General features: G+C 33.5%; 1 protein-coding gene across 5 annotated transcripts in view; it reads left to right on the top strand.

Annotated features, from left to right (window-relative positions):
* LOC143240928 (putative polypeptide N-acetylgalactosaminyltransferase 10) overlaps positions 1–12,439 on the top strand; it is a 165,579-nt gene that overhangs the window by 15,803 nt on the left and 137,337 nt on the right. Inside the window, exon 1 of one of the 5 annotated variants that reach the window (XM_076484192.1) lies at positions 203–427. The exons of 3 other annotated variants lie outside the window; for them this stretch is intronic. The gene's annotated coding sequence lies outside the window, so the exon portion shown is untranslated. Of the gene's footprint in view, positions 1–202; positions 428–6,651; positions 6,708–12,439 lie in introns of those variants that run through there. One more of the 5 variants, XM_076484191.1, reaches the window with a different exon arrangement.

Here is a 12,439-nt window from a genome sequence, read left to right on the forward strand (position 1 = left end):
TTTTGATTTGTTTAGAAATAAATTATATATTTTTTGTTACCAGTATCTTCATGTATTAGCAAACTTTGACCGCAGGAATAATTTGGGCAAATTTATCATATATATGTTATACAAGGTGGCCCATAAGTCCCTACCCATCCATATGTTATTATGTTATATTCAATTACGCATGTATTATAAATTTGTTTCGTTTTTTTCAGAGAAATATGGCCAGTGTAAGCCCATTTACACATTGAAGAGCGTATTGTGACATGGCGTCGCATAATATTATGTAGCGAGAATGAGGGACAGCACACAGATACACTGGATACATAAGATATATGGATGGGTAGGGACTTACGGGCCACCCTGTAGTTTCAACGCCGAAAGTCAGCGAAATATTTTTGAAAAACAACGGGCCTAAAATTTTTCTTAAAAATTAGCTCAGGTTGTTTTTTCTTGTTTGTGTTTTTCGTATTCATCATAATTGGCCACGTTTCGTCAGGTGGTTAAGGCACTCTACTCGTAGTCCGAGGGTTGTGGGTTCGAATCCCCGCCATACCAAACATGCTCGCCCTTTCACTCGTTGGGACGTTATAATGTAATTGTCAATTCCACCATTCGTTGTTAAAAGAGTAGCCCAAGAGTTAGCGATGGGTGGTGATGACTAGCTGCCTTCCCTCTGGTCTTTCACAACTACGTAAATTAGGGACGGCAAGCGCAGATAGCTCTCGAGTAGCTTTGCGCGAAATTCAAAACAAACCAAACCAATCATCGTAATTATTACATTGCGTCGCGAAGACAAGGGTGTGTAAAACGTAGTTTTGCGACTGCTGTCTTCAGTCTCTCACAATTAACTGTCTAATAAGCTTTCGGTTAAATACAAAAACTCATTAGTTGGGCTTGACGATTACACACAAGATATTCTATTAAACTCTAGTTTATACATGCAAAATAATGCTTTAAAACAAACAATTTAAATTCCAAACTCTGGGGAAATATTAGAAAACATTATTATAAAATATTATGATATTTTAAATTGAAATTAACTTGTGTTACGCGAATAATATGAAAGGTTGTATTATTGTTACTAGGTTTTTAACGAGTTGTATAACTTTTATTCAATAAGTTGGTGAGAAAACGACCTGTACTCATATGATGATAATAACAAATATTTCAGCCAACGTATTCTCTTTGCGGCTTCTTCAGCTGTAGCAATACAAGAATTGATTAACGTAAAAATATATATTATTGTATTAAACTGCGTTTGGTATTTTTTGTTTTGAATTAAGCACAAAGCTACACAATGGGCTATCTGTGCTCTGCCTACCACGGGTATCGAAACCCGGTTTTTAGCGTTGCAAGTCCGCAGACGTACCGCTGAGCCACTGGGGGGGGGCATGTTATTTTGTAGTTGGAGGCTTTCGTAACTTTCTTTTTAATAGTTTCGAATCTAATTGCTATTGTATAGTTGTTCTTCGAGTATGATTATGATACTAACCTTGGTACTATTTCACATGTATTAGTTACTTAAAATTAAAGATAGTTTCGAATGTTATATATTTTTTGGCAAAAAGAAAACCAAAGAAACAGTTGAGAAACAAAATTTTGAGTTTAAGTATGCAAAATTTAATCATCTTATTAAAATGAAAAACTACAGTTCGTACTTTACTGTTGATGCAAATATGTAAGATGGACTGTATTTTATTAATAGGGAAAAGTGGTTGTAAAACTGTATAATATGCGAGCATACGTTGAGGTAGCACCGATTTAAAACTAGGCAAATTTATGTGCTGCTGAGGAAACACCGTTATACACTTCTTATAAACCTTCAAGTTGAGCACAAAACAAAAGTATGATGTAACAATCTCTGAAAGTATATTTTAATGTAGTCATATATGTCATATGCATAATAAATGTGTCAGGAATAAAAAAAAATGACAAACTTATCACCACTTCATTAGCGTGATAACTTCATTAAAACTAATATCAGTATGAAATTTAGCACACTTATTGATATTATACTCCTACATAGCTTGAACTTTTTAAAATTGAAACATTTTTGCCAATTATCTTGTTATGAGTCTAATTACCGCTAACGAAGGCATTAATTAAAAATAATTGGCCATATCTCGCTCATTCTGTGGAACATTTGTAAAATTTTAAATTCAAATCATGAGAATATTTGTAACAAGAATGTGTATCAATTTTCACATTTAGGTCATTTCTAAGTAAAAATTATGGTATTCAAACAGTTTATATTATGTATTTCTTTATCTTTTACACATTAATTATCCATATGATTGAAAGTTTACTTTCAGAGATTGGGACATAATTTTGTTTTGTGCTCAACTTGAAGGTTGTCAGAAATGTTTGACAGTGTCTCCTCAGAATGTAAATTTGCCTAGTTTTAAGAGTCAGTGCTACCTTAAATGTTGATCTGAAGGTTATAATATTGAGTTTTGTTTGAATTTCGTGCAAAGCTACATGAGGGCTATCTGCACTGGCCATTCCTAATTTAGCAGTGTAAGACTAAAGGAAAGACAGCTAGTCATCACCACCCACCGCCAACTCTTGGGCTACTCTTTTACCAATGAATAATGAGATTGACTGTAACATTATAACGCCCCAACGGCTGAAAGGGCGAGCATGTTTTGTGTGACGGAGATTCAAACCCGCGGCCCTCAGTTTACGAGTCGAGTTCCTTAATCACCTGGCCATGCCGAGCCCTAATATTAAGGAGGCTAGGTATCGTGTGTTTATTCGAATGAGAATTTACTTACGTGTAAACCATCTTTTTCTCGCAGTTTGTTTTTGTATTTTTCATTAATGAGTATAGCTTCCATAACTCTTTCCTTTAAACTATTGATTTTTTGTAAGGTAGAAATTGTAAATGGGTTTCAATTTTTTGTGTTTTAGTTTCTATTTTTGTGTAGGAATTGTTCTGTTTAAGCGTTTTTTATTGTTATATTTGTATAACTCATTAGTATATTCCAATAACGTGTGTATAAAGGTCTATCGGTTTCTTTATATATATATATATATATATATATATATATATATATATATATGTGTGTGTCTACACATAATTTTATAACTCCGTTTTTTTTTTTTTTTTCGTTTTGTCGGGTATAGCATTGCTCGGTGTCGCATCTTTTTAAGTATGAAGAGTGAAGTAATCGCTTTTTCATTATTTTACCTACTTTATGCTTTATGTTGGTTGTCATTTGGGTTTGTTTAATCCCTTTACGAATTTTGGTTTTGATTTCATAGTTGGATAGATTTTTTAGTCTTTTTTGTTTTCGGGTCTATTGTTGTGTTGATTTTTTATATTTGAAAACATTATTGATATAACTGCATGGAGCAGTTTCGATTTATCTTATACAAGGCATATTTTACTAAAACTGTTGCTATAGTGTGGACAGTTTTTACAAGTTGGCAATGCTACGTTTTTTGTAACGTGCTTTAAAACAATACAGGTGTTTTTGAACCTAAATACCACATTACAATTTAATTAAAATATTCTTAGGAATGTACAATTTACCGAAATCCTCGACAAAATACGAGACATAAAATATCATATGTTAGTAAACATTACAGTAATTAAAAAGGTAATGAGGAAAATGAAAAAAAGTTTGTGTGGAAATTAAGTATTGATAAATATTCACTTATTTGTTAGTATAATGAACCCTATGCAGTTGGTTAAACCATAAGTAAGTAATGATATATTTTTACGAAAATATTGCCGTTATCGAAAGCTTTTTTACCATTTCTTATTACCTATTGGCCCGGCATGGCCAAGCGTGTTAAGGCGTTCGACTCGTAATCCGAGGGTCGCGGGTTATAATCCCGGTCGCACCAAAACATACTCGCCCTTTCAGCCGTGGGGGCGTTATAATGTGACGGTCAATCACTAGTCATCACCGCCCACCTCCAACTTTTGGGCTACTCTTTTACCAGCGAATAGTGGGATTAACCGAAACATTATAACGCCCCATTTTGAAAGGGCGATTATGTTTAGTGTGATGACAATTCGAACCCACGACCCCCAGGTTACGAGCCGAACTCCCTAACCACCTGGCTAACTTAAGAAGGAGACGTGTAACAAGTTGCACTTCATCAGTTTAGCAAAGTGCGGAACTTTTTAACTGGTCAGAACTCAAGAGCACAAAGATCAGTTGGTAGCGAAGGCTGTCCACGTGTTACAGGAAACATTACAAAATACAGTTAAGAAGAACATCTGAAAAAGCTACACAGGTCACGTGCACATGAGCTTCTTCCACGAAATATCTGTTCAGCTGTCAGAAATCTCAAGCAGATAGAGAAAGAACGAATATTCGTTCCATTCCATACGAAGAGTCTACAAAGTTATATTCGATAAGACTGTTGATCAGTTAACCCACCTGTTTACTGCTCAAAGGACTTTCATAGTGAGATTAAGAATTGCGGGAGGAAGTGTTCTTTGAGACCGGGAGGTCACATGACCCATAAGGTGGATAGTTCTAAAACGCGTTACTAGAAGGGTGGTGATGCGATCATCATCATCATATTACTTAACATTGTACAAGAGCACTGTTTCCTTTACTAACAAAACATTTCATCTCTAGACATATATATATATATATATATATATGCAGCATATTACAAATAACGAAACGCTATTTCATTCATTTTAGATCTTAAAATAGGATAAGTTCAATGTTATTTAATGAATAAACAAACGTTTGAAACACGTAAAATTGATATATTATGTTTTACACTTTGTGCAGCGTATTTTGTGCTAATACATGTTACTTTAATGTGTAATCTTCGTAGATGACTGTTTTCCATGTTACTATAGAACACTTAAAATCTGGTTATATATCATATAAAAATATTAAAGCTGTTAGTTCAAACGAAACTGGACTGATGTATTCAATTTGTAATAACAAAGAACCCCCAGTGACACAGCGGTATATCTTTGGAATTACAATCCTAAAAAACGGGTTTCGATACCCGTAGTGGGCAGAACACAGATAGACCACTGTGTAGTTTTGTGCTTAAAGTTAAACAAATAACAATGAAAATGTTTGAATAAGCAAAGTTACTACATCGTGCTTTGTTACAGTTAGGCTCTTTGTACAGCGAGATTTACTAGTATGACTACAAATAAGTTCAATTTACAGACTACACAGTCCTGAAAAGTAGTTTTCTTGTGTTAACCTAAATCAAAATAATTGAAATTCTGTATGTCCTGTGTATCATATTATTTGTATTTTACAAAACACATGAAAACGGCGACATTTTTTTTATTAACATAGAAACTTAAGATATTTAAGCTGTGCGTTATACTCGTATTCATAATTTATCTTACAAATTTACGTAGTCTTCAAAAGGACTGTTTCTTATCGTTTTATGCGTAAAAGAAACGTAACCGATAACACAAGATAAAAAAAGAAAAGAAACGAAACGTTCGTGCATTTCGTAACTCAAGAAAACCTGTGCATTTAACAGTTTACAAATGGATAACGACTTTTAAAGCGCTATGTCGGATTTGTTTCTTTTAAAAACAAAACGTTCAACTGTATTCATGCTGTACCTGATGTGTTATATAATGTTCTGAAGAGTGATAAAAGGATGGATTGATTTCATGTTACATAAATAAAAAAGGCTGTACCAATATATGCACGTGTTGTAAGCACTGATGTAAGATTCGGATTAACGGTGATTTTTCTGATATGAATGACGCGCGCATCTACATCATTACAGTTTATAAATGTCAAACGCTTGAAATAACCTTACAAGTTGATTGTGAACTTCATGTTCATGAATTAGTTCTTCAAATCTGATTTGTGTATTGTAAGACTAGCTGAATGAAAATTAAACATCTCCGGGCGAGCGTGAACGGTGAAGAAGGTAGCCAAAAATGTTTTAACTGGATTGTATGAGGAAGACGTTAATATCTATACTTCCATTGGATAGTAGTGACTTGGTCGTTAATAAGGGCATCATCTGTAATAATCGTATGTGAATCAAACATTAATGTATAATACTTATTGTACAGATGATATTTCTGTCACTTCACACATCTTAATATATGAACCAACAGCTCTAAAAAGTTTCGGCATAGTGTGGATACACATAGATCTTCTAGGGTTTGTGTGGATATGTTCCATACTCGGGTGAATATCACATTCAACATCTGAAAGGGCGAATATGTTTAGTGTGATGAAGATTCATACTAAATGTTTCTGTATAAGTTTTAATGATATTTCTACGCATCTTCAGCACAGATTAGACGAGTTATAAGGAAACAAACTTCGTAAATGTTGAATTTCTGGTATCCACATTCAAGAGCTTTCTTAACTAGTTCTGTCACAGAAGTTCCAATAAAAGCTCTGTTCGAATGCTGACATATAAAGGTGATAAGCTTTCACCTACATATATTTTACGAAGTAGAAAAGTTAACTTCCATGACTTTCTAAAGGGACGTGTGGATGATGGAGTCTCCTTAGGGGTTAAACTTTGTATTTGACAAGTTAAAATTTAAACCAGAGACATTAGTGATGAAGATAATTGTACGTCCAACAATGCGCTTGCAATATATATTGACGGATAGAGCGATAAGTCGATGGTCTAATGTATTCTCCCTTTTTTTCTATCGCACAAGAGTGATGGCGTTGACTCTACTTCCATAGAAAGCGTCACAGACGTCAAGACGACGAATTACTTTATGACCTGTGAATGCGGTAAATCAATATTAAATTTCTTTATTATATTAAATTCCTGTATCCTGTTAACGGTAGTTTTGTACTCAAGAACCCAAAGTTGTCTTCCTCATTCTCCTGGGTCCGTTTTCATCCTACAGTGGTGTATTTAAAACAATGTTTAACCTACAAAACGCAATGAGTTGTAGATATATTTCTTTGTGCTGTAATAAAAAATTGTAAATTTCATTGCACCAAATATGATGGTCATCTGATGTTATACTGTAGTTATTGTTTTAACTGGGTTAGAAAATGTATCTGATTTAATATTTATCAGTATCACCGTCGTTGATCTATGTTAAAAGACACATCTAATTAGTTATAAAACTAGCCACTTTTTTTTTTTTTGAGTAACGTGATTAATGTAGGTGATTTATCATTTTCCCGTCTCCCAAGTTTTCCATAAATATGTGCTTTACTTATTTTATTGACCTTTGATTATTAGTCGTATGCTGGACACTGATAATAAGTTGCGAAATATACGGGTGATTTTATAACCCAAAATTAATTACAGAATAAGAAATTTATATTGTGACATGAATTATGTACACTGTATTATAAAGCAACTGATTCGTGTTAATTTCAAGAGTTAACGTTGTTTTCACATAATTTTACACAAAAGAACTACAGCATTTATTTTAATATAATGATAATATTTGAAATGTGTATGTAAATACCTTTCTAAAACAAATATGTTTGTTTCACCTGATTCGTAGAAATATTTAACTTTCGCGAAAATGTTGAAAGTAGAAGACAAACACGATTATAATTTTACTTTAAAACGTCTATCAAATACGCTCGAAGTGTAAGATTTTTTTTCCAAGCGTTAAAATAAAAATTCAGTGGCATACAAAATCCGTTCGTCATCCAGTTAGGCTAAACGTATTTTGTAATGTTTAGTGATTATAAATTCTTTTTGATGCAAAACATATTTTATAATTATAAACACAATGTATTAAATGAAATATAAGTATAAGAATTTTTGCAGTAAGTCAATACTTGTTGTTTATTAACCAAGTTAAAATTACATGATTTTATTTAAGGTCTCCTGTATTGTTGCTTTCATTAAGAGTATTTGTAATCATTTTTATTGCGATATATTGCTTATTGTTATAGTTTTATTATGAATATTGTTTTACGTTGATAGCTTAGAATTTGCATTTAGGACTAACCTAAATCTTCTAAGATGGCTAAACCGCGTGAGAATTATTGGAATTAAGGCCGAAAATGTCGTTAACAGTAAGTGCAAACAGTTTTTTGGAACAGTGCATCCTAATTTTTACAAGTAAAAACAATTGAAGAATATATATAATTAGTTACGTGATGATCAAGTTTTAATTTTCTTCTCACAACGTAGCTTGATTTAATAATATGTTATTATTATTTATGTATTGAATCTAAATTTATTGTCGTACAAGCTGTTTAGAATTATTTCATAGAAAGGCAGTAGTGTAAACTAAACTTTAAATTATCCACTGAGATATGTGTGACTTATTTAATGCCTTTTGAAGATAGTTTTCAGCATAAGGATAGTTTAGTAAAAAGATTTTCCTTATACGTATATACATAAACGAAAATGATATACAGAAAAACAATAGAAATTGTGATGTTCCGTTATGGGACGCTGGGACAAACCATAAAATGGTCAAGTATCGTTTAGTTTATATAATGGAATATCTTATAAGTTTAATTAAGTGATTGGATTTTATTCTGTAGGAAGTTTTTCCTTCAGAAAAACGTTTTACAAAGCGTAATATTAGCGTTGCTGTATTATTTAGTTGGAGCAGAGTTATTTTCTCTGGAGTTCAATAACTACTGGTTAAAGTGAGAAATAAGAATTAAAACAGGGCTGTACAAGTCTGAATACTTAAATTTTTTGGACACGTAAATATTTTAAGAATTTAAATGTTTGTTTAAGGTTAATATGGAAAATAATTTTTTCAGGAATATAATTGTAAGATATTTTATCGCCTGTTAAACCGTACTACGTTACTGTTAATCAGCGTGTTACATATAAAGTTATGTGGACTTTGAACATTTTACTTGTAAAGAGACACGAAGTTAAATTAATGTATCGACATAAGTATGATGCACAGGATAAAAGTCTCTTAAGTTTGAATATTTAAGGTAACAAGCGTGCACTTTTTCTTACTACATTGTAATTAAACTAATATATGCACATTAGTATAATGTACAAATAATAACACGCTGTAAACACGCTTTTTTTCTTATTCAGACGCTTTGATTGATATTACGAATTAAATACACAACTGTATTTTCCATTTTCATTTATATTTCTAACTTTAATTAATACTTTTACGGCTGTTCCCCGCTGGTACAGCAGTAAGTCTACGGGTTTACAACGCTAAAATCAGGAACTCAATTCCCCTCGGTGGACTCAGCAGATAGCCTAATGTGGTTTTGCTATAAGAAAACAAACTTTTACGACCTGAAAAACTGTTGGGTAGTTTTCGTGACATTATCTTGAATTTTTCTAATTCTATCATTTTAGCGCACTGCATTTAAGTTACGTTTTGCTGCAAGAATTATTTGTTAGATAAATAAATGTTGCTCTATTTGAAAAGAGAAATTTCGCTTTGTGACAAATAAACTCACCTAGACGTGACTTTAAGAAAACTACACGGTCGTAACTTTATTTAATAAAATGACACGTAAAGTGAATAATAAAGTAATGCTGTTTATAATAGTGTACGGAGTATTAATTGGTTATGGGCGTTCAGTGTTTGACATGGATTTACGAGTCGAAACAAAGAAATCCACAAAAACGAAAGATGAAATCTTTAAAAGAGAAAAAGAGTAGCTAAAAGATGTTTACAGCAGTATACGAAACGTACCCAAGTTAAGTTATTGTAAAGTAAATGTTAAATTGTAATGAAGGCAAACTTAACTGAATGTGCAAAAACGTTTGAATTCATATTCACAAAGTGATAAACACGTGGTTTGGAACAAACCGCGCATGAATATTTTAGATCTAATTAAGTCGAGAAGGCCCATAATAATAATATATAGTGTAATGCTCATTTTTGTTTATGAAATTACATGCAGGTTAATTGTTGTTTGCGTGAGATACTCTGTTTGTTTGTTTTGAATTTCGCGCAAAGCTACTCGAGGGCTATCTGCGCTAGCTGTTCCTATTTTAGCAGTTTAAGAGTAGAGGGAAGGCAGCTAGTCATCACCACCCACCGCCAATTCTTGGGCTACTCTTTTACCAACGAATAGTTGACTTGATCGTCACGTTATAACGCCCCCACGGCTGAAAGGGCAAGCATGTTTTGTGCGACCGGGATTCGAACCCGCGACCTTCGGCTTACGAGTCGAACGCCTTAACACGCTTGGACATGCCGGGCCGAGATACTCTGTAAATAATTAAAAACTAAAGTTGAAATCGAAGCTACTTGCCAGGTGATGATAACGACATTCTGTTATCGTGTACCATACTTGTTGCATTGAAAAGTTCGACTAAGCAAAAAGGAAAGATGATTCTGAATTGCAGTGCTAATATACAATCTAGAATCCTTGGACAAAAGTCTTTCTAACGATATAAGATTTTGTTGTTTGATCGAGAATATTGCAAAAAAAAGTTCCGGACAGATATTATATATATAATATAGTTGAACTGTTTTGGGCTAGTGTAAGAAACGTTCTATCCATAGATTGGAAGTTAAGCTGTTATATAAATGTTCATGCGTATATACAGTGAAGTAAGTAAGACTACCCGTATTACAAAGTATATACAAAAATCCATTTTCGTTAGTACTTTAATGTATTTTGTTATATATAACAAGATTTTCATTATTTTCTGTTCGTATGTAAAACATTCTGGTTATTTAATAGGATGTAAGCTATAGTACCAGTGTATAAGTATCCATCATTTTATACAAGTAGTCCAACTGCTGTAAATGAGACCTTAATTTTACGCATTTAAAATGAAATCATGGCTATGTATAGCACTATTAAATTAATACAGTTTTACTGCATATTTCTTTGAACATGTCGTACTAATTTTAGTTTATATGATTCAGACGAAAATAAGTAGTTGAAACATTGTACGTAAAAGACCAGACGATAAATTATCAACTGAGAAGGATTTTTTTTTTTTTCCATTTTGTAATGTCATACGTATGATAAATATGTCTAGAGAAAGAATTTCTAGTTAAAACGAAACAGTCCTTTGCGTAGGTTGTAAGTATTTGGTGATCTCGTCTCCTACCCTCTGAATAACGCACTTTTGGATTGATACCTTTGGCACTTTGGAACTCTCTGGCTTCTGATGTAACGTGACGTCCCGGTCACAAAAGATATACTACTTTCTCTCTCCCTTCTACACACACACGCTGAGGAAGCTCGATACGTTGATTGTTAAACTGGTGGATAAGCTAGTGAAGGGCGTAGAGAACAGTCGTTCTCGTACGTTAGACTGCTTATCAAAACCAACAGGGAAGAGTGGAGTGCTTTGGAATTCCAGCGTTACAAAGGAGCCTTTTACAATGTTGGAATATTTCGAAGATGCACGGTTGTCGGACAGAGGATGATTGGACGTGGCGACGTACATTGTTATGACGTAGTGAGGCTTCAAAATTATTTTAGTATAATGTATGCAGCTTCTGTATTTCTTGAACAGTCAAGATAAAATGTTGTGTTGCATTAAAATAACAATTGCAGAATAGTCAGTCGTAGCCACTGTCGTTCATATATTTTTCTATTGCAAATATAATTTTTTGTATATTTACAGCGTGTCAGTTTTATCACTAACTTATGGTCATCACCAGGTCAACTGACACGTACCAGATTAACTTCAAAAAGACATTTAACAACTTCTGTGAGTCACTGGAAAGTAATTCATCGTGGAATGAGTTGTATATCGTAAATATATTGTAGCTAACAAAAGTACTGTTCATTTGAACAAATGAATTCAGAAAGTTTTCGTCCACATGAACATATAAAAATATAGAATGATCTTCATTTGCTGAATAATACCACGAAAAACTTTTTGTATAATTATAATTTTATTAGTAAACAATTTAACATCTTCATTTTTCGTATGTGTAAAGTTGACTCGATGTCGTCCTTCAGATGGCGTTGAAAGCTTATTCAGAATTTTGAACGTCAGGAAAATTTGTTGTGTGTGTGTATGCTACTTTCAACCTATACCTATAATAAGCATGCGTGCCATTTTTCCGTTGAAACGCGGATTTCCGCGGTTTTCAAACGGCCAACTATCACCCACGAGATTCGTGTAAATTCGAGGAGAAAATATGAGCGATTTGGGGGCCGGGTAGGTGGTTTTTGAAGAGAAATCGTATTTTTTCAATATTTATTGCAGAAAAAAAAAATCTGACCGCCATCTTGGAGGCAGTCTCGTTCGTCTCGTTGCAGGTCTCGTGGTCTGGTATCGTGTGCATACCAAACGATAAAATATTCTCTACGCTCCAAAGAAACAACAGCGATTGAAATGTTTAAAAGGAAATATGTTCATTTTGATCCTGTAGACAAGAGAACGTGTAAGGACATTAGATCAGCAGCTTCAAAGTATACCTCAAAGCTGAGGGAGAATCAGAAGAAAAGGGCAGAAAGGTTTGAGGCCTATGGTTCTGTGAAATCTGGCCCAGCCACCTTGGCTAAAGAAAAAGTCCAGAAAGCCGCAGAGGCACAGAGAGCTGCCCATTCAGAGAAGGAGAGAAAAAAGCTCGGGA

Source organism: Tachypleus tridentatus, chromosome 13 (assembly GCF_004210375.1).
Source record: "Tachypleus tridentatus isolate NWPU-2018 chromosome 13, ASM421037v1, whole genome shotgun sequence".
Lineage (NCBI taxonomy): Eukaryota > Metazoa > Arthropoda > Merostomata > Xiphosura > Limulidae > Tachypleus > Tachypleus tridentatus.